This window comes from Balearica regulorum, chromosome 3, assembly GCF_011004875.1.
Source record: "Balearica regulorum gibbericeps isolate bBalReg1 chromosome 3, bBalReg1.pri, whole genome shotgun sequence".
Taxonomy (NCBI): domain Eukaryota; kingdom Metazoa; phylum Chordata; class Aves; order Gruiformes; family Gruidae; genus Balearica; species Balearica regulorum.
The window spans coordinates 125483288-125504214 of NC_046186.1; the positions used below are offsets into that span (position 1 = coordinate 125483288).

At 53.4% G+C, this 20927-nt stretch overlaps 1 long non-coding RNA gene across 1 annotated transcript in view; it reads left to right on the forward strand.

The window, feature by feature from the left end:
* Positions 1-20831, forward strand: part of LOC142601205 (uncharacterized) — a 47266-nt gene extending 26435 nt beyond the window's left edge. The window contains exons 2-3 of the long non-coding RNA XR_012834837.1: positions 20041-20228; positions 20678-20831. This is a non-coding gene — a long non-coding RNA (uncharacterized LOC142601205). The remainder of the gene's footprint in view (positions 1-20040; positions 20229-20677) is intronic.
* Positions 20832-20927: the final 96 nt, after the last annotated feature.

The window sequence follows — 20927 nt, forward strand, 5'->3', positions numbered from 1 at the left end:
GGTTTTTTTTCTGAAAAATCAGGCAACAAAACTATCTGTCTTGCAGCTTTAGGCCAGGATTTAGGTTTTGGTAAACAAGTTGCTGTGGTCTCTTGAAGATGGAAGAAAAGTTAGTAATAAGTTTTTAAAAAATAATAAAATTGAATCCCATCTTTCATTTGCTTCTGTGCAGCGTGGTCCTGGTGCACCCTCCCGGCTGGCAGGTCTGGGGTGGGTGGTGGGGGGTGTTTTGGGGGGGTTGCTACCCAGGGACTCGGCCCAGCAAAACGTTTTGATTTATTTTATAGCCCCCTCCCCTCAGTTATATCATGAGACACGATGGGCTTTAACAACAGTGCGAAGCAGTTTCTGCAGGTCTTTAGGAAGAGCCATGTATCTTCATTTATATGTTAATTTGCATTAAATAAATGTCACTATAAACAACTTGTATCTCGGGAGAAGGTGGAAAACATATGGGTGTTTGCCAACCAGGGGTTATTAATTTTACACTTTCCATCTGGAGCCTATAAAGGGTCCATTCCCAGGAACAATAAAGATCCAAGGTCGCCGGAGAGCGCAGGGAAGGCCACTGGCAGGGCTCCGCGACGCGAGAGCCGTAAAGCCTTTGTTCCACCTCCAAGGTGCACATGCCCACGTACGAGCGCCTCGTTAAAGCCCGCACGCATGCCGGGACATGCTCTCCTCTCCTATGAACCATCCCACCCCCGGTACACCCGAGAAGCGGCCGGTGTCTGTGCCAGGAGGAGGCACAAAAAAGGGACACCGTGCTGGCGGTGAGGGAGGAAGCACGGAGCTTCTCCCCGCCGCCAGCGATGCTGGGAAGGTGACGTTGCTGCGGCAAAGTTCTCCCCGTGCGTGGAGAGGAGCGGGGTAGACGTCCCACACCTTGCCGAGGTCCAGCCTGCGTGGGCGGGAGGAGCGGGGAGCGTGAAGGATGCGGGTGGTGGGAAGCGATGAGGTTAGTAGTTCATGAAAAAAAAAAAAAAAACAAAAAACAAGACTGTGGCCGAAACAGCACCCCTTCCCATCTGCACATCACGTTCCTTAAGAGCTGCTGCAGGGAGACGATGTCAAGACCTAAGGGAGGGGAAGGGGAAGGGGAACGGGCCCGTCCTCGGCATCCCGGGGCCGCGGGTCTGTGCTGGCCGCCCCAGGGCTCAGCAGAGCCGACGGCGGTGCAGTCGCACCCGCTAAAAACAGGCTCATGGCGGCAAAAGTGTCAGCAAACGCTTCCAAACGCCGCTGGGACGTTGTTGCCACGTACGGGCTGCCGCGTTTCAGACGCTTGTGCAAGCAGCCTCGTGCCCCTTGCCCGCCCCTCCGGCTCCTCCTAACCTGTCGTCCTCTTGCTTTCTGTGCTTCTCGTTCCCTTTCTCCTCCTTTTGTTGCAGCCCTTGTTTGCTTTTCTCACCGCCTGCCCCTCTCCCTTCTCACCCCCGCGTTTATTGGATTTCTCTCTTTTTTTTCTCGTTTCTCCTCGGTTCTTTCCTTCACCCGCTTTCCTGAGCAGGAAACAAAACTCGATGGTGTTGGCGTTGGTTCTATGAACTTTCGACCCTCCTGGGTGATGTTTGAGTGAATTTGAGCCGCGGTTGCATAAATGCGCCTTTACCCCTAGCACCTGGATCCCAAACATCCTCCTCCCGGGTGGCCCGTGGTGCTGGGCTTCCAAACCAGGCTGGGCAAGCGCATCCCAGCGGGACCCGAGCCGCGGGGAGGGGAGCGAGGAGTGACCCCGATAGTGCTCGCAGATCCCCCGCGCAAGGGCCAAGAACGCGTTAGCAATGAGTTTGGCGGTCTCGAGGGCAAAGGCAACCCAAGACCGAGCAGGTGAAGCTGCACTGAAGCATCTTCACTGGAAACAGGCTGCTGGTTTTAATTTTTTTTTTTTTTTAAAAATTCCCTTGAGTCTCCTGGTTTTTCCAAATTTCCCAGTGTTTCAGTCAGGGGATGTTGCTCTCTAAACCAAGAGGCCTTTTTGCTTAAAAAGCCCCCAAAACAGCAAAAAAACACAACCCACTTTAACTTATCACAGGAGAAAATGTCAATAAAATACCCAGGTTCTTCTGGGCACCCAGGTTTCATTCTAAAAAGTGAGTGAGGGGCCAGATTTTTAAAGGGCATCTCGCGCTTTAGTGGGGTCTGCGGCAGCGCCAGGGTGTTCTGGAAATGCTCCCTGGATACTGGCCATCTTGGCATGTAAATATCTTTTAAAATTGGTTCCCTAGGAGCCTCGAAAGTCACCGGGACTTATGCTCCTAAGTCATTTAGGCAAGCTGAAAACGTCAGGCCCGGAGCTCAGAGTAAGAGCTCCGTTTGTTTGGGTGGGGTTTTTCGATGGCGAGTTGATTTACTTGCTGTTTGGGGAAGAGAAAACGGGTTTAGTGGTGGTCCGAAACGCACTTTGGGAGCGTCACCGGGTGCTTATTTCACAAGGAATAACCCCGTGCAAGAAATTACCTTGTGCAATCATTTCCCAGCCTCCTACAGCCCGTGAAAGGGGACAAGGGTGCAAATAATCACTTTTTTTTTTTCCCCCCCCGTAGCCAAAGAAATCCAGCCCTGAAGGCGAGGGGACGGTGGCTGCCGGGGCTGCAGGGTTTTGCGTGCCCCGGCTCACAGGTATCCCATCCCCACCTGCCGCGATAAAAACCTTCCCAGGGGAGTTTCTCCCACCCGGTTAAACACAACCACGTCGGCTGCCTGGAAGCCCCCCGTTTCCACACACGCGTGGGGGTTTTTTTTGGGTTTGGGGTTTTTTTTCAGTTTTTTTTTTTTTTCCAGACCTATAAAGCTAGCCAGCCTCTTGCCGGGTATTTCCATACTCCTCCCGGCTCCGTCCTGCCCCGTTCCCAGTCCGAGCTGTCCCGTAACAAATCTATTCAGGGAGGCCTCTGAAAAGGGAGAAAGAAATGCCATCCATTCAGCGGCCCCTGCTCCTTCTGACACCCTCTGTCTCCCCATCCAGTTCATAAAGGACTTTCTGTTGGTTCGCGGCAACCAGGGAGCAGGAATGCCGCCGGCCGATCATGGTTTATGTCGTCTACAAAACGCCAACAGTATGGGGATCAGATGACCCTGGACGTGTTTATTGTAGTAGGGGAAATTAGCAATAAATAAAGGCAAGTGGGCAGAAGAAAACTGGGACCCTCTGGGACTCTTGTGTCTATAGGGTCAGAATCAAAAGAAGGCTCGATTTGCTCCTATAATTTAACCCAGCCCCTGGGCTCCTTTATCAGAGCAAGGACAAGGACATGCTAATCTGAGTGCCCATAATTTAACGGAGATATACTGTACTTACACTGTGCATTTAGAGTCGGCCGCACGGTCCCGCGGGGCCCCCGCTCCAGGCTGAGCCGGTGTTCCGTGTGAAGCTGGCTGCGGCGGGCTGGGACCCCGTCGGGAAGCAGCAGATTTTGGTGCTTTGGGACTATTGAACGTCCTCGTGGGGTTTCTGGCCGGGGCTGCCAGAGGTGCACAGCATTCTAAGGGGTGGGTTTTCACTGGGGTGCTGATTTTTTATTTTTTTTTTTCCTCCCCGAATCCCATCCCTGCAGCGTGGTGAAGCAGGGGAGCCAGGCGTTACCACCTCATCTCCAGGGGATGGGTCCCCCCGTTCCCCGCCGTGGGGCTGAGCTCAGACACATAGGCACCGGGGAGGGGGGGGCGTGAGCCCTCTCTTCCCTCGCACCCCCAGCACTCATCCTGTCCCGTCCCGCCGGAGGGGAGGCATCCCTGCGGAGCCGGGTCCGGCTGCATCCCCTCCATCCCACCAAACAGCCAGACATGGGTCACCTTCCCCTCCGGGCCCTTCGTTAGGAGGTGAATGGGATTACCCGGCGGCGAAGTGGTGCGTGCACGGGAAAATGCGGTGCTGGATGAGGTCCCGGAGGCCCTGCGCGCCTGGGAAGGACGGGGAAAATGCCCCTCCGTGAGCTGCCACCACCAAGTCCTGCTCCTGGGCTGCTGGTGGCTTCGTGCCAGGCTGGGGGACCTGGATTTTGGCTCGCATCAGCTTGGGAGAGGGGTTTTTTCCTTCCTTCCTACCCGTTTGGCTTGTTCCTAAGATACTTTCTCCTTCACTAAGGATTGTTCTTTCCATGGAGAGAGAAGGAAAAAAAAAAAAAGCTGGGGTTTTCAATAATCTGGGATGGCAGAGCAAGCCAATAAATTCTCTGCTTGAAAGATGAAAGACTACAGTTCAAGAAGAAAAAGAAGCCACCCTAACAAACCTGGGTTCCCCAGCCCCGGCGTGCTGTGGCACAGGTGTCCGTGCCCTCACCACACAGGAACGGCCCACAAAACCTCTGCTCTCCCTTCTAAAACTCGCCTTCAATGGCCGAAAAAATTTCAAGCTGCTTTTTTTTTTTGTGGTTTGGGTTTTTTTGTGTGTGTGTGCGCGTGCACAGATGCTTTTTATCCATCCCTGCTCTGTAACCGCCGCGTAAGCGGGATCAAGGCATTTGCAGATTTTGGCTCCGGCAGCTCGTGGGGGCTGGGATGAGTCCCCGTGGGGGTCCCATCGGCATCAATATCGGTGCCCGGCGGCTTCAAAGGGGCTCCTGGCCAAAAACCTGGCCGTGGCCGGCAGCGCCCTTACCGTCTCGCCGCCGTGACCCACGCGTGCGGGCAGCCTGTGCCTGCAACGCCGGCATCGCCGCGTCCCGCCGCCCCGGGAGCGATGGAGCCGCCGGGAAAACGCTTATCCCGGGCGCCTGCTCCTGCACCTTCCCTGCCGAGGCGGCGGTGGGGAGCGATTCGGGACCCCACCAAGGGGTAAAAGCCTCGTTATGTAAAATAAAATGTTAAACCAAGTGATGATGGAGGAAATTAATAATGCCCAGAAGACGATAAAGGTAAATATAATTGTAATGTAAACATAATGGCTTTAAATATTGGCTTTTATGTGACAGCTGCTCTCTGAGCACCTGCTTTAGGCTCTTATTCACAACAGTAATTTACAGGCAGCAGCTTTTGTTGCATGGCACAAAAAAAAAAAAAAGGAATATCCCTATATTCCTATTGTCTTGGGTTTTTTCCCCTTCCATTTCCTCGCACGGGAGGTATTATTGACCGCGCCTCATCCCCGACCCGGTGAGACACGTTCGCGCTGTTAAAATCCTGATGCCAGAGCACAGAGCGCGAAGGGCCGCATAAAAATCACGCTGCCGCCCCTTCCTCGGCAGGAGCTGTCCTGGCTTTCGGGTAGCCGGGATTTTTGGGGCCAGGAAGCACTCGGGGCTGGGGGCAGCGGCTCGGGGGGCGCAGGAGCTGTGGGTGCCCCAGCCTGGGGGGGGACGGACCCTGCCACACCAGGTATCTCTTGGCTTGAGGTGTTCTTGCCTAGGCATCGTTTGGCTGGTTAAATACGGGGTAGCGGTGGCGAGGTCGAGGGATGGAAATGGCTTTACATGCTGATTTTTCTTCCGCTTTTACACAAACCCTGTTTTCTTTTTGGAATCCATAGTTGAATATTTGGGAACTGCGCTGTCCCTGTGTATTTTTCCCCCTGTAGATGTTTACACGCAGGGGGATGCCGGGCTTCCCCTGGCACAGCGGCACCACCAGCACCGGGCGCGTGTGTGGCCCCGGGGCCAGCAACCTCCGGGCACCGGGTCCTGCCCTGGGAGGGGGCTCCGGCATCGGCGGGTCCGTGGGGCAGCCGGAGACCAGGTTCGCCCCTGCTGCGTCCTCCCCCGGGGGGTTCCTCGCTCCCCGTTTTTTGCAATAGGTGTTTTCTCCCCGGCAGCGAAAGACGGTGCAAACCTGGCAGCAGTTTTTTCTTCGCCCCGATGTGCAGGGGTGCCTGTGACTATAGAGATATTGCACTTCTCGGGGGTTTTTTGTCATACTTTGCTAACGCCACTTTCCAGAGTCGTGTCATTCCACAGTGAGCCTCTCCCATTCACCCAAAGAAAAGTAAGTTTTATCCCCCCCCTCTTTTTTTTTTTTTCATCCTCAAAACACAGGAGGGAAATAAAAATTACACCCATTCAGGATTTTTTTTAATTATGTCCTTTTAAAGGTCATTCCATCACTGGGTATCAGTTTCGCGAGGTCCTTTCCGAACACTGGTTGTTAGCAGCAAACCATTTCCGAAGGAAATTCACCTCTCGGGAGTGGGACGGGGCGGTGGGTGCCCCGCAGAAGGGTCCTCCTGCGCCCTGGCAGCTTTTTCGCAGCAATTAGAAGTTTTGCCTCCGCACGGGGCTGCGTTTCCTAGTTTTGTAGAAGTACTGCAGAGCCGAGGGGGTGTATCACAGCGGGTTTGAGGGCCGGAATATTCCCCCAGCCATCGTGATATCGGGGGGCACGGTAAACTTTTAAGAGCTGTGGGGATGGATAAGAGATGTGCCCAAGCTTTGTATTTACTTTAAGATTAGCGGAGAATTGGCTAGAACAGCGTGTTTTCTGTTGACTCTGAAAACAAGCGTGGCCCTGGCCCGGGCTGAACCCCGCGGGGGGACGAGCCCCACGCCGGCAGCGTGTGGGCAGGGTCCCTGCCTGCAGCTGGGCGCAGGTTAAACCTGGCGGGAGCCCCGCGTTCAGCCTGGGGTGGCTACGGCTGCGGCAGCGGTGGCTAGCGCCAGCCCAAGCCGTGCTGGGGCGGTGAGCCCAGCGATGCTTGGGGGGGTCAGGGGGGTGGCCGGGAGACCCGTTCGGCTCTTTGCTACTCCGGGATGTTTTTTAAAAGGTAATGAACGTACAAACATGGGAGGGAAAGAGCACTCGGGTAGCGTGGCTTAGGCTCGTGATAGAAAATTCAAACAATATTAGACTCAAAAAGTCAACATTAGACACACTTCTACTAAGGACCTACAAACAAACAGAGTTCCTCTGTACACACATTAACAAACACAGCTCGGAGGATGATGGCTGCTTTCACCTTTTCACTGCCTCCGTCTTCTACCCGGGTGTCGGTGCGGTGGCTGTCGGCGGTTCCCAGGCCGGGGAGGCTGCGTAGCGCAGGGCTCGTGCTCCTCCATCCACCCGCTCTCCTGCCCGTGGACCCTCTGTGGGGTGCACAGCCCTGGGGCTCAGCACGTCCTCAGGGGTTTTGTCCTGAAAAGTTGGGAAGAGTTTGTGCAGGGCGAGCGGGATTCGGACCTCGCCGCTCTGCGGGGAGGATGAGGAGCACGGCAGAGGCTTGCCCAGCCCTGGCCCGCGGCAGAGCAGCCGGGCGGCTTGCGGGGAGATGGTCCCGGTGACGGGGGTGGCCGGACGCACGGGGAGCCGGACAGCCAGCCAGCTACCCCGGCACCGTGCCTCTGCAGAACCCACCGGGGCTGCTCGCAGGTACGAGGAGCCTCGGGTACCGCCTCAGCTCTGGTTTTTCCAAGAGTGTTTCTAACGCCTGGAGGGGGATCGAGCCTCTCCTTCCCCAAGACCCATCTTTCCCTGGGGCCCCTCTGCTTATGGAATGAAGTGGGAAATGATCTCCTGTGAAAATCTGCCCTTATATATTGAACTGAACCAACGAGCCCCGTGTTTCGGGGGGGGGGGAGAAGCAAGAGCAAAGGGAGCCCTTGGGTCCTGCTGCCACCGTCTCCTCTTCCGCCTTTCACCCCGAAGATCGGGGTGGGGGGGAGCGAAGGGAAAGCCTCCCTCCTGAAGAGCATCCTAATTGTCATTGCCCCCGTGCGAGAGAGTCGATAGCACCCGGCCGGGGCGGCTGCCGCTCCTCCGAGTCCCCGGTAATGCGATGCTCTTCCCCAGGATCAAGGTATTAAGGTTTAGGTTATTTGTATTGATTTTATGTGCTGCCATGCTGTGTCAGTCATGCTCATATTTGTGGTTCACAAATTCCTCCTTTAAATGTCACAGCCATTTCATCTCCCTCTGCCATCAATACTTCCAGCCACGGGGGCTGTTTATTAACCCCCGGTGCCGGCTCCTCGCGCGCGCGTCGCGCTTCTCCTTTCCAGGCCCCTTTTTATTAGCAAAAAAAAAAAAAAAAAAAAGGAAAAACCAGAGTTACTTCCCCACAGAGGGGAAAAGACCTTCCGAAAGCGCGTCTCCCCGCCGCAGGCGACTTGCTCCGCACAATTTTTGGGCCCTCTAGTGGTTAATGCCATTTTTGGATAAAATTTCGGTATTTCCCTGGCGCTGCGGTCGTGGTGGCGTTGCGTGGCTGCGGCTCCCACCTGGCAAAGCCGGGACCGTGTTTGGATAAGGCGATTGCTGAGCGAGCAGAGACCGGCAGAGACGGCTTCATCAGGAGCGCGCCTTGCCCAGGGATTCCCCTGGAAAAGCGGGAGCGGGTCTGGCACGTCACCCCCAGCCTTCCGAACGCACCGCCCTCTCTGTTCAGTGACCGGGAAGCCCCACGGATGCTTCCGAATATATAGGGATAATGACTGTATTTATTAGCGGGGGTCCTATTTTCTTTGTGATCCTTTAACAAACAGGCAGCGGAAATAAAAACAGCAAACATGTTTTCCCCTATTCCTCTGCAAGCGCTTACTTAAGCTTTTATTATATTTGGCCATGGGACGTTTGGTAAACTTACTGATGATATCAGAGAATGATTTTACAAACAGTAAAAGTTACACTATTGACACCTCCAAATTCGGGAGTATTTACATTGTGTTAGGTGCACACTTGCTCGGCGAGATTAACAAACATTACTCGAAAGGCTATAGCCAAATCCACCGTGGTTGTTTATAAAACCTTTACAACTCATCAGCTTCCACTAACACACTGGCACTGTTCAATTACCATCACTTTTAGAGAGCCTTAGCAAAACACCCAGTGCCCATGTAAATAGACAAATCTGAAAACTAGCTGGTCTGTTGGCTTACATACTGTAGGTAATGTTTTCTTTTGCTCAAATTTGTTCTAGAAACTAATCACGCTCTGATAAAGCCATCTGCAAATATGAGAAAGATTGACATCCACATGTCAAAGTTTACACAGCCTGACCAAGTGTACATATAGTGCGGGCGACGCGAGGGCCTCGCCGCGCCGAGCTTCGCGGCGATGCTGCTGTGGGGACCGAGCCCCCTGCCCGGGCGCTGCTCCTCGTGGCCCAAAACGCATCACCTGCTCGGGGAAGCGGGGGGGAAAACCGACTTGTTCCAATGCAAAGGGCAGATCTCGGCATAGCCCGGTTGGGATGGAGATGCTCTGCATCCCCGGCTCCCCCGAGGCGTCAGGGACCCCGGCCCCGGGATGCTCCCGCGCTGGGATGCTCCCGCAGCGGGCTGCTCCAGCAACCGCCTGAACTTATCTTCCAGGTCCCAGTCAGAGCATCTTTCCTGCATCCCCCTTCTCCGGGAGGGAGTTAAAAAAAAAAAAGCTCTTTTCTCCCAGGGTTTTGCCCCGGGTGCGTGCAGGAGCCTGCGCGGAGCCGGTCTGCTGGCGGGGTACCTTGAGGCATAAGGATGCCGAGATGGTAATGCCGCAGCGGGGCTGGGGGCGAGCGGCCGTGCCCGTGTCGCCGGCTGCCATTCAATGCTTTCTGCGTGGCAACGGCCAAAAAAAAAAAAGTTGGGAAAAAAAACCAACAAACCAACCCCAACTTAGAGGTGAAGCTTAGCAAAAGGTTTTGACACAAGACTTGTTATCCCGCCGAGGAGGCATCATTAGACTTGATCCAAAGTACGGATTTCCGTTTGGCTTTGGGTTGTTAAACATGGCTTTTGTTGACTCCTAAACAAGGCCAGCGCTCGAGATTTGGAGCCGACCCCAGCGGCTGGCACCCGGGGCCTGAAAACCCAAATACAGAAGGAGAAAATAAATCACTAACGTTTCACTTAATCGTATTGCTAAAGAAAGGATTTAATGGACTTCCCGTCCTTCTTTTAATCAAATAGAATATCCTGCCCGCGCGGGGCCGAGCCTGGACATTTGCCTCGCCAGCGTGGCGAGGGAGCCAACTTGGAGAGCGTGCCGGGGCGAGCCGGATAAAACCCGGGGCCAGCCGCCCTGGGCTCAAATCCTCATTTTTCAGGCCCCGTGGGCCTGGGGCGGGACCCCAAACTAAGACGGCAGGGACCACAGCCGCAGGCTCGGGAGCTGCCGCCGCGATGCACGTCCCACCCGTGTCCTCTGAGGCTGCCCGGGGCCCCGTGTGCCCTCGGGAGATGGGCTTTGCTACGGCTCGCCTTGCTGCTCTTGGCAGTATTGGTGCGTTGTTATGGAGCCAGTCTGGGATGGAGAAAGGAGGAATTTTTTTCTTCTTTTTTTTCTTTTTTTTTTTTTTTTTTTCTCCCTTTGAGCTGAAAGGGAAATGCCACCTCCAGCACAGCGATGGTCCCCTCCCGCGCTCTCCTGGGCGCTCTTTTGGGCGTTCCCAGGGCGGAGAGCCCACAGGTAGCATCTCGGGTACCCTCGGCGCTGAGCCGCAAGGTTGGGGTCCTGGATGCGCCTTTTGTGCTAAGCGGCTGGAACGGCCGTGGTTGGCTTTTTCCATCCGTCCCGGTTTCGCCTCTGTATTTCTGAGCTGACTGCTTTCTCAGCCTCTCTGGTAGCCAGGCAGACAGATATTAAAGCAAAATTCACGCCCCTTCCCCTCTCCCCCTGCTCCCAGCGCGGCTGAAGGATGCTCGGGGCTGGCGCTGCGGGACTGCAGGCCGCTCTCCGCTGGGAAGGGGCGGCGATGCCACCCCACCTTTCCTCCCATCCCTGCGGAAAGGCAGCCCTGATTGCTCAGGCTTCGTTATCCTGCGAAGGGGACCTTGTCCGAGGGGAAAAGCCGTCCTCCAGAAGGACTTGTAGCAGAATAGATAAATAAATGGATAAATCCCGGCTCACGTTTAACGGGGGCTGGAGCTGCAGGTCCATCCGTGCTAGCGTTAGGTGTTTAAGGCGACTCGTTTGAAAGCACATCAGCATCAATCATTGTCTGCTGCTACTTGAAAAACAAGGCTGATAGACTAGCGGGGAGCAAAGCTTTCTGCCTGCCTCCGCAGCATGCTGCAATTCAATTAGTCATGGTCAGAGGGTGGCATTATTATTCATACATTACTGATTGTTCCCAAAGTAAACAGCGCGAGGATGGGGTCTGTGATCCTCTCCGTGCCCTTAGCCAGGACACAAAGGGAAATGCGATGCAGAGCCTGGGGTGGGACGTTGTTTGCAAACTTCACAGTCAGATCGCGCTGGGTTTCATCCTCCTCGCAGATGAGTGTCGGTGTACGCATACAAAAAAGCCCCGAGATATTTTACCCCAGTCAATCCAGTGATGGTTTCTTCTAGCACCGATAACTTTTTTTTTTATTAAACAAAAAAAAAAAAGCCACATGCTAATTTTAGATAGGATGGATAGCTTAAACTATGCAAATACAAACCCTGTCACCGCAGAATATAATAATGATCGACAGCTTAGCAATTAGCAGTAAATAACCACGCTATGCAACACAGCAATATCATTTGCATGCTCGCAAAATAGTCACCCCAAGCTGTAATGGCCCGTGGAGCCATCTGTTTATCAGCGGCACGGCGGCGAAAGCCAAGCCAGGCGCGACGCGAGGGCTGACCGAAGCGCTGGGGACCCGCTTCTGCCCTCGCTGGCCCTGGGGGCTGCAGCGGCGGTGGGCCCTGCGCTCCCCCCCGCAGCAGCAGCCGGGGAAACCCTCCCCTGGAGCAGCCAGAAGGGAGAGGGCTCCTGACAGCATCCCTAATTGTTTTACACCTTTCCGTCTGTCCCCCCCTCTTTCCCCCCCGCCCGCCGCCGGGTTTATCACTTCTGCTAATGGTGCAAATTACCGCCCAGGCTGATTTCCTCCGCTCGCCCACGATTTCATAAGCGAACGCAAAGCTGCGGGGAAGGGGGGGCGAGCGCTGCCGCAAAGTGGCGACGAGCTTGTAAGAAAAATTCCTGCCCGCCCGGGTCACCGTCCGCTTTCCTAGTGATGCTGTGGAGCAAAACATGTGGAACTATGTGGAACCGTGGAATAATCGGTCGCTCTGGGCAAGTCTTGTACTAAAGCAGAGGTTTCGGGGTAGGTTGGTGCCCTGGTCCATTGAAGCGTTCAAGGGTAGGAGCACCCTCTGGGTGAAAGGGCATTGCGGTGAACAGAATGGGAATAAATAGTCACAATTAACCTAACCGTCACCTATGCGGGTGCTTTTATAGGTATTGGGAAACCTGTCCTCAAACGTTCAAGCTTAGCTTGGTTAAAGGCCTGACTATAGATTTCCAGCGTTGAAAAATACGGCGTGTCTCACGCTAGGTGAGTGCAGAAGGGGGTTAGGTGCCATCATGTATTGAACAAACTTGTGACCTCCCCCTTAAACTTTGCGCTTCAGAGACCTTCACGAACTATTTTGCCCAAATAGTCTTTTCTTTTTGGGGCAGGGGAGCTTGAAATGCAGATGGCATTTCTTCTTTTCATCAAAAAAAATTAAAAATAAATTGTACGAGCGTACAGAAAACTAGTCCTCTCCCTGGAACCAGCTCCTGGCTCCCCCTGCGATGGGGATGCTCTCCCCGGTGCAGCTTCTCCTCCGCTCCCCGGCAAACCCCTCCTCCAGCCCGCTAATATATTTGCACAAAACTCGAAGGAGCGCGATGTACGCGAGAGCCCTACTGCCTCCAGAGTTATTACGGGGACCGATGGGCAGCCGCCCTGCGAATCGGCGTATTTGCTCCTTTTCCTTGGGGAAGCCGGCTGGCTACGATAAAAACGTGCGTTTTCATAACCGCTTGACGAAATTCAGGCGCGAGGGAGGAAGATTGCTTTGGGCAGGGTGAGGGTGAAGATGAGCTTCCTTCTGCGGCTGTGCAAGGAGCGCGGATTCAGTGAAGAAGTTGCGGTGGCTGGTGGTAAACGTCTTCCAGGCTCACCAGCAGAATTATCGATGGGGCTGCACTGATTCTGGGAGGACATGCAGCACAGAGCTTACAACAGATCCCACCCAAAGGAAAAATAACCACCTGACGCTCCAACGGACTCGAGTTTTCCCTTTTTTTAAATTTTATTTTTTTTTTTTTTTTAAAAGAGGCCATCTTCACCGTCTCATTGATATTCTTCCCCTGCCCTACTCCTCTTCCAGAGGACCAACCCAAACCTAGCAAGGGAGCAGCCGCAAACCTCCCGAAATGACAGATGCAATGCCTGGTGTCAGTCAGTGGCATGATTTTCCATAGCGGTACTGTTCTGGCCCCTTGACAGCTTGATTTAAGGCCGCCCTTGCTTGTCGTGTTGACATGACAACTGTGGGATATGTCGTAAATATCCCAGGAGTGGACAGGAATTGTGGGGCTGGATTGTACGGCCGGCATTGTACGGCATGTGGCTGAGCCCTCAGCCCGTCCCGGCGGCCGAGCAGGGTTTGCTGTGGTTTTGTTTGGAAAAGAAAGAAATAAGAAAGAAAAGAAAGGCGGGGGGGAGGAAACCCTACTAAAAAAAAAAAAAAGTAAACTTTATTTTTGGTTGATTTTGTAACTCTGCGGTTGTGGGATCACTCATGGCCATCAAGGACCCAGCGGGTGAAAGCCGTCAATCAACCGGTGGTTTTCTCAAAGGCTCAGAGATATCTCTTCCCCTCCCCAAGGCTGAGCTGCTGCGGAAGCGAAGCCAAGGCTTTCCAAGACCTGAAGTGGAGGACAGGCTTTTAAATCTGGGCAGGCAGGATGACGAGAAGACGCGTTACCAGCGTGAAGTCTTGACCTAAAGCTCGTCAAAGCCAGGGCAAGGTCTTACCGAGCTCCGCGCTGGTCGCAAGAGCCCTCGGAGCCAGTTTTTTGGGGCGTGTTGGAGCACATGGCATCCCCCCAGCAATCCCGAATCCCACCGATGTTATTGGCCTGCTTCTGGCCTCGGTGGCCGCGGAGCGTCGGCGGAGCGGCACCCACCACGGCCACCCCGTCCCGCACGCTGGAGCAGCCGCGTCCCAGCAGGCCGTGAGCGGGAGATGGAGATGAGGAGGTCCCAGAGGCACAGGCACCAGTGCCTCGCGCTGCTCTGCCCGATTAGGTGGCATCCCAACAGCGTGTCGGTCCCTGGAAACAAAGATTACCAATAAAATGGTGCCATTGGTACAAAACACAGTTTTACAAGGAGATGATATTTGAGCGGCGAGTTGTACCGGAGGAACAGAATTTCGTGGTTTCCTGAACTTCTGATGCCGTTCTGGGGTAAAGCAGAGCAATCTGTGCTTGGAGAAACCCCTCAGCCATCGCCTTCAAACCTATACGCTCAGACTGACCCGGCTGAACGGCTTTTTCTCCAGCTAACATCCACAGAGGGTGACATTTCCATTCTGGCATTTTCTCTCCGGTTTGGAGTTTATAAAGCAGCACACACGCGTATTGAGTTTTGTTTCAAATTGAAATGAGACATTATTGAAACAAAGGAAAAGTTTCCTCTCTTCTCCCCTCATTCTTTTCCGCTATTATAGGCGGTAAGACAAATGATGGGGAAAAGCTCCTTCCCACTTTTTCCTTTTCTTTTTTTTCCCTTTGTAATTTTGAAAAAAGACCCCAACTTGAAAGGAAGATGAGCCAGAGCAGCAAGGGAACAAAACCCATCAGCAACTCCATCGCTGGGATTTTCAAATGTTTAAATGCACCAGGGTGACAAGGGAACAATCTCTGTCATTTCCAAAGTTTCCCTGAGCTTGAGGAGCTGCAGAAAGGAAAAGAGGCGAAGGGGGAATAAAAAAAGGGGAAATAATGACAATTCCTAAATACAAGGCATGAAGTGCAAAAAGCGAATTTAGACTCAAAGTTCAGGTTCATTTTTAGGACGATTTGTTCAGAGGAAGGTGCGCTGCCTCGGTCTCTGCGGCTGCTCCCCTGGAGATGGGCCGATGCCGAGCCGCCCTCGCGGGACGGGGGGGCCCTGCCTCCCCCAGCCCAGTTTCTCATGGGCTTGGCCTGGAACAGAGCCTGACAGCTGCGTTACCCTTGCTCCAATCTGAGATGGGCATGACCTCACCCGGAGCTTTACGAGGACTTTCCTGCTGCCCCTACCTTCCCTACCGATAGCCCCGAGGAGCTCAAAGTGGTCAGAACACCCAGGCACCTAAAATCCTGCCCCCGCCAGGCCCCTTCCCTGCGGCACGGCGTGAGAGCGCCGACGGGTACCAGGAGCATCACGCCTGAGGTCCCTCCCAGCCCACCCCACCTGCAAGAGCAACCCCGGGCAGACGCTCCGGGGACAGCCCTCGGAAGAGGGTGGGCACACGAGGTTTCCTTCCCAAATACTCCTCAAGCCTTCAGAAAGGACCTCTCGAGCCAGCAGCGGTTTGGAAATATTTAGTACCCCTCAGGGAATTTTTCCTCGAAGCCTCCCCGCCTTGCAGTGCTGATTTATTCCAACCTCTTCTAAAGTTTCTTCCGCTGCCGCGGAAGCGAGCCCTGATGCTGCGAGCGCCAGAGCTCCCGTCCCGGTTTCGCGGGACCTACCCCTGATGCGATGCGTCACCTCCGAGCACGGCTGTGGCCTGGAAATTTCAGCGTGGAAAGGTGTTTGCGTGGGTGGGTGGGTTTGTAACGCGCCACCTCACCCTCTGGGGTCCTTTCATAAATGGGTTTGTTAATGAGCAAACTGTAAATGCGATGGGGAAGAGCATCGGATCCCACTGCCAGCTGGAGCATCGCCTCTGCCCAGGGCTGGATGGTGGAGCACGGAGCCGCTGAAGGCACCGTGAGAAATCCCAGAAAGGACCTTTAACATCGGCCAGGGCACATCCCACCACCTGGCACGCGAGCGGCTCGGCACGTACAGGCAGAAATCATAAATGCAACACTAGTCTTCCCTTTCCTTCCCGGATGCTGGGAGAAAAGTCTCGATTGGTTTTTGTTTGCCTGTTTGCTTGGGCTTGTTTGTTTGTTGATGTGTGTTGTGTATTTGTAGGTGTGTGTAGGCTTTATTGACTGAACGCTGAGCTGACGCGTAAGCGGGGCTATAGGGAGGCACGGAGGAGGAGAAGCAAGCTGGCTGGATTGATAGATATGGCATTTACATTCTCCGTTCAATCTGCATCGGCGAGGAGGGTCACTGCAATATTCGTTTCGACTGCGATGTACTTTGCGGAGCTCCGAGGAAGCCGCAGGCACAGGGAAACCCTTCAGCCTTCCCCAAACCCCTCCCAGAACCTGGCTGGAACCACCACCAGACTGACCTGACGATGTTTGTCCCGTGGGCTGGCGCGAGGAGGAGGGGGAAGGTCGTGGGTGGTGGGCTCAGAGGACAACCTCTGCTGCCGGGAGCGGCCGTGGGGCTGCCCGAGACAATCCGGGACGTTGCCGTCACCGTCGGAGTGCCAGGAGAGCTGGGGTGGCTCAGGGGACAAGTGCTGTGCCGGGAAGCTCGGCTCTGCCGCCCAGCCCGGCTGCCCGTGTCCCTGCCGTGGCGGTGGGGGCTCCAAGCTGTGCTTCAAGAGCACTTACCAAGTTTCAGGGCCCGGTAGGTAAATAAAAGGCACATTTTTTTAAGGTTTCATACTCACCAAACCAGTCTGGGGCTTTTTTCTCTGAGGTTTGACTCGAGGTTTTTCATCGCTGGGCGTAGGGAAAGGAAGACGAGGCAGGATGGGAAAAGGATGACTTTAATTGTCGCCTGCGTCCTCTCCCTGGTGGGACAGCCAGGAGGGGGGGTGCGTGCAGGAGGGGTGCTCCCCAGCCTTGCCTTTCCCTGGGCAAACGGCTTCTTTCCCTCTCTGCCCACAGCATGTAACCCCAAGATATTCGTGCACAGTTTGTGATTCGGCTGCTTCCACTCTTGGCTGTCTTAGCTCGAGACTGGCAGCAGGGAGAACAGCCCAGGAGAACCAGCTCCAAAACGGTGCCCGGCACCAAAAATCAAACCTGCAAACCCCAAATAACATCAGAAGGCTCAAAGATAAAAAAAAAACCCAAGACAAGTCAACACAAATTCACCCTGCTTGTGCTGGCTCCCTCCCGATTCCCATCAGCTCAGCGCTTGAGCAACAAATATAAAATAAATATCCTCTGCGTACCGCTCCCTATTACACAGGTGGGTGCGTGGGCGAGCGTGGGGCTCGCAGCCTCCGCACAAATGGGCAACATCTGCAGCTGCCCCCAGACAGACAGACAGACAGACAGATAGTCTGATGTGAATTATTTAACACAAAGTGCCGTGACCTCTATTAACAAAGGGAGATGCTTCCAGACCTGCGGGCAGCACCATGGGAAGCAGCTGGATCCAAATCAATCTAATTGAAGACGGGCCTGAATTTATTATAGGAGCCGGCGGCAGGCATCCTGTTGAGGATGCTGGGGGGGAATGGATGCCGGTACAGTATATTCCTTTTAGCTCAGCTGGAAAGATCACGGCCATAAATTGTGCTTAAGCAAAAGCTCAGCAGCTGAGCGCGTCCAGACGCGCACGCACGTGCGCCGAAAGGGGGGGAATTGCTTCGTGCTGGGGCGCTTGCGAAAAATAAAATTATCTTGAAATTTCCTGATTTTTTTTTTTCGGGGGTTTTTTGGGTTTTTTTTCCTTTCCCCTTCCCCTTCCTCTGCAATCAAAAGAAAGAACTGAAAGAAACGTGCACTTCAAGGCTTTAAATCTGAAACTTCCTAATCCCCTGAAGTCCACACTAGACTTCTTGCCTCCATGGAAACCCCAAAGCATTCATCCAAGTGATTGGCCTCCAATGAATTTTAGATAAGACAGAATGGAACGGAATTGATGTGATTTTAATGCAGAAGAAAGCGGTGGAAGGGAGGTCCACTTGGTTCATATTTGAATAAAGCAAACATGACAGACAAAAGGCTGACAGCTGTAAATGACATTGTCAGTACAAAAATTATCAGCCAGTTTACAATCTGTTTGCTTATGTTGAACAAACAGAATGTGTGTGGCATCCCTTGGCTTCATGAATGGCAGAAATACTTGCAGGCTCCGGAGAGAGGCAGATATCTGTTCCCTCCCAGCCCTCCCACTATAAGATATCCATTTGACAGCCGCGCTGAAAAGGAAAATTCTCTCCTCTTTTTTTTTTTTTTTTCCCCCTTCTCCTCCTGCTTTTTTTCTTTAAAATTTTTTAGTCCTTTTTATTATTATTATTATTTTTTAGCCCTTTTCTTTTTCTCCCTCTCCTCTTTCTTCGCCTTAGTTGTGGGTTCGTGATTTGTTTGGGGTTTTTCGGCGGTTGTTTTGTTCGAGGGAGGGCGGGTGGTGCTGCGGCCGGGCACAGCCCGCTCCGGGGCCGGATGAGGCCCTTCGGTCCCGGGAGCGCCGGTCGGGGACGGTGCCCTCACCGCAGCGGCCCCGAACCCCGCTGGTTTTGCGGTCCTCAGGGCAGCCGAAATGTTGGCACCCCCCCCGAAATGTTAGCTGCGAGGGGGAATAAAAAAAAAAAAAAAAGGAAAAACCGAAACCTTTTTTTGGGGGGTGTGTGCATGTTTAATAGAGAGCCGCCTCCTCTGAAAGCGCGGGTCCGAGGCACTTGTGAAACGAGTTGTGGGGTCTCAGCTGAGCGCCGTGGGGTGTTCAGAAACCGCCCTTCTTGGTTCATAAACCCCGTATTTATGTCCATAATTAGCTCAGGTGCTAAATACCTTCCTTTTTTTTTTTTTTTTTTTTTTTTCCTTCTTTCTCTGGCGGATTTCTATTGTCGTTCTGCGTCCTTGGTTGCGTTTTCCCGTCTGTTCTTTTACGGTCAGACTTTTCAGAAGTTCTTGCTCAAATCCCTTTCTCCCAGCCCATCCCCGTAGCGTCAGGCCGCGTTCACACCAGACAGTTTGCGATTCCCGGGAAGAAGCTGCCTCCCAGCACAATGTAATCCCGCGTTAAATCCCAGCCGGAGCTGAGAGCGGGTTTCCTGTTTGCCCTGCCAAGCCTGCCCGGTTTATCCCGTCCTGATAGCAGGGAACCCGGCGGCCGGTGCCGTGAATCAAGTCCCCTTCTTTTATGGAAATGGAAGGGGAAGGGGGGGGGGGGGGGAGAGTGGGGGGAAGGAAGGAAAAAAAACCCAAAAACCCCAACAAAAAACCCCGCGCCAGAATTTGTTTAGTGGCACTTGGCTTGTTTGATCAGAAGGCAAAAATAGTGACAGGTGAGCGGGGTCTGTGCGGGGCAGATAAAGGGACTAGAATAACACCGGGAGAACACGGCAACTGCTTCCCGGGCAGCCGAGCATCCAAACGCAGGCACTCGTCTGAAAAGTTTATCCAATTACGGCAAACCGGATGACGCTCGTTATGTTGTGTTACTCTTTTCATTTTAATCTAAATTGCCGTTTCTTTCTCTCTGATATGGCAATCGGTCATAAAGGGTTGACCACCATTAAAGCTGTTTGATTTGGAACCCTGTAGTGTTTGACTAAGAGGGTAAATGCAAATTTGATGAAAGAATAAGGATAAATTTACATATCAGCTTCGGCTCACATGGAGAGAGTAAACATTCTGTTTATCTCAAGTGTCACTTTATGATTTCAGTAGAATATAAAACTGACCTTGGTCCAGACATTGCAAAAGACCTGAATGAAATATATTGTTGCCTAAATACAATTTACTCAAGTAGAAGTTGTCAGCAAACCCGGCGTAACTCAGCAAACAGGGTTAGACCGCGGGGTCGCCGGCACAAAATTGGTGGGATCGGCTCCGCAGGGCACACGGCGGCGGCCGGGAAGGGGCAGGAGCTTCCCCCCCCCCCCGGTCCCGGCCGGTCCCGAACGGCTCCTCCTGCCCGCCGCAAAGCTCCGCGGAAAGTCCGAGCGGTTGCAAACTCTGCGGTGCGGCAGCCCTCGCTGGTGCGGGGAGGGCAAAATTGCGTTAAAATGCTACATTCGGTATTTTGATATTTTTTTTTCAATTATTGTTATTATTAATACCTGCTGGCCGTTATCCTTTCCCTCTCCTTAAATTTACCCTCGTCCTTCACTCAGCATCCCCTACAAATAACTGCACTTCAGGTCGCACACACAGTTGGACAGCCCTTCCTTTCTTTGCTGCTGCTCTGGGGTTTGTAGTTGCGGGGGAGGAAACACGAAACTTTAACGCTAAATGGGAATTCTTCCTCTGCACAGAAATACTTCCAGGCTATTGACACTACACTGAGCATTTATTTTATTTTTTTTTTTTTTTTTTTTACCCCCTGCTCCGTCAGATCATCCAAAAAGGAAAATAAATGTGGCAAGGAAGGGAGATTTTCTCCCGCTGTCGGCTAAGCGATGCTTCATAAAGGGTCCGGCCGCGGGGCGCGATGCTGAGCGCAGGACTTTGTGTGTTTAACAAAGAGACGAGCGAAACCGACCGAACGAATAAACAAGAAAGTAACCGGGACTGACACACAGAAGCAAGAGGAAGCGTAAGCTATTTTTTATTTTTTTTATTTTTTATTTTTATTTCCAGGTAACTAAATAAATCGGTTATTGCAACGACGCCGTGGGTTCTCCCCCGACAGGCAGAGCTGCCTGCAAGGCACGGGACGGAGCAGGCAGCGAGCGGGGGGCTGATTTCCCTCCGTAACCCCCCTCCCCCGGCAGGGTGAAGGCAGGGTGAAGGCAGGGTGAAGGCAGGCAGGGCACCCCGGGCGCTGCCTGCTCCTGCCAAGCCCGGGCCCCGCCGGGGCTCGGCGCAGACAAAGGCTGCCCGGGAACAAAAGGCGGAGGGAAAGAAAGGCCACTCGTGCGGGGTCGCCGGTCTTGCTGCGGATGGGGTGCTTTGGTGGGGTTTGCTTATTTGTCCGTAAAAACGTCTAGATTATAATGCTTTTTTTATGATGTATTTAATGCTTTTTTTAAATTGCGTTCCCAGGGGCCGGGTTGCAGGAGCTGTGCTCCTCTGGGTGCTGCTCCACAAGTGGACCCTTCCCTCTCCGGCGGTATAAACGCGGGTAAAACGCACCAAGTCCGGGTGACGCACCAGACTCTGGCGTCCAGACCACGTATTTGGGGCTGATTCATGCTTTAAGGCCGTAACACTAACCTTTTGCAGTTACAATTTGCCTGGGCCCAGAATGCAGTTAGTTAGGAACCTTTTTTTTGTTGTTTTTTTAAAAAAAATT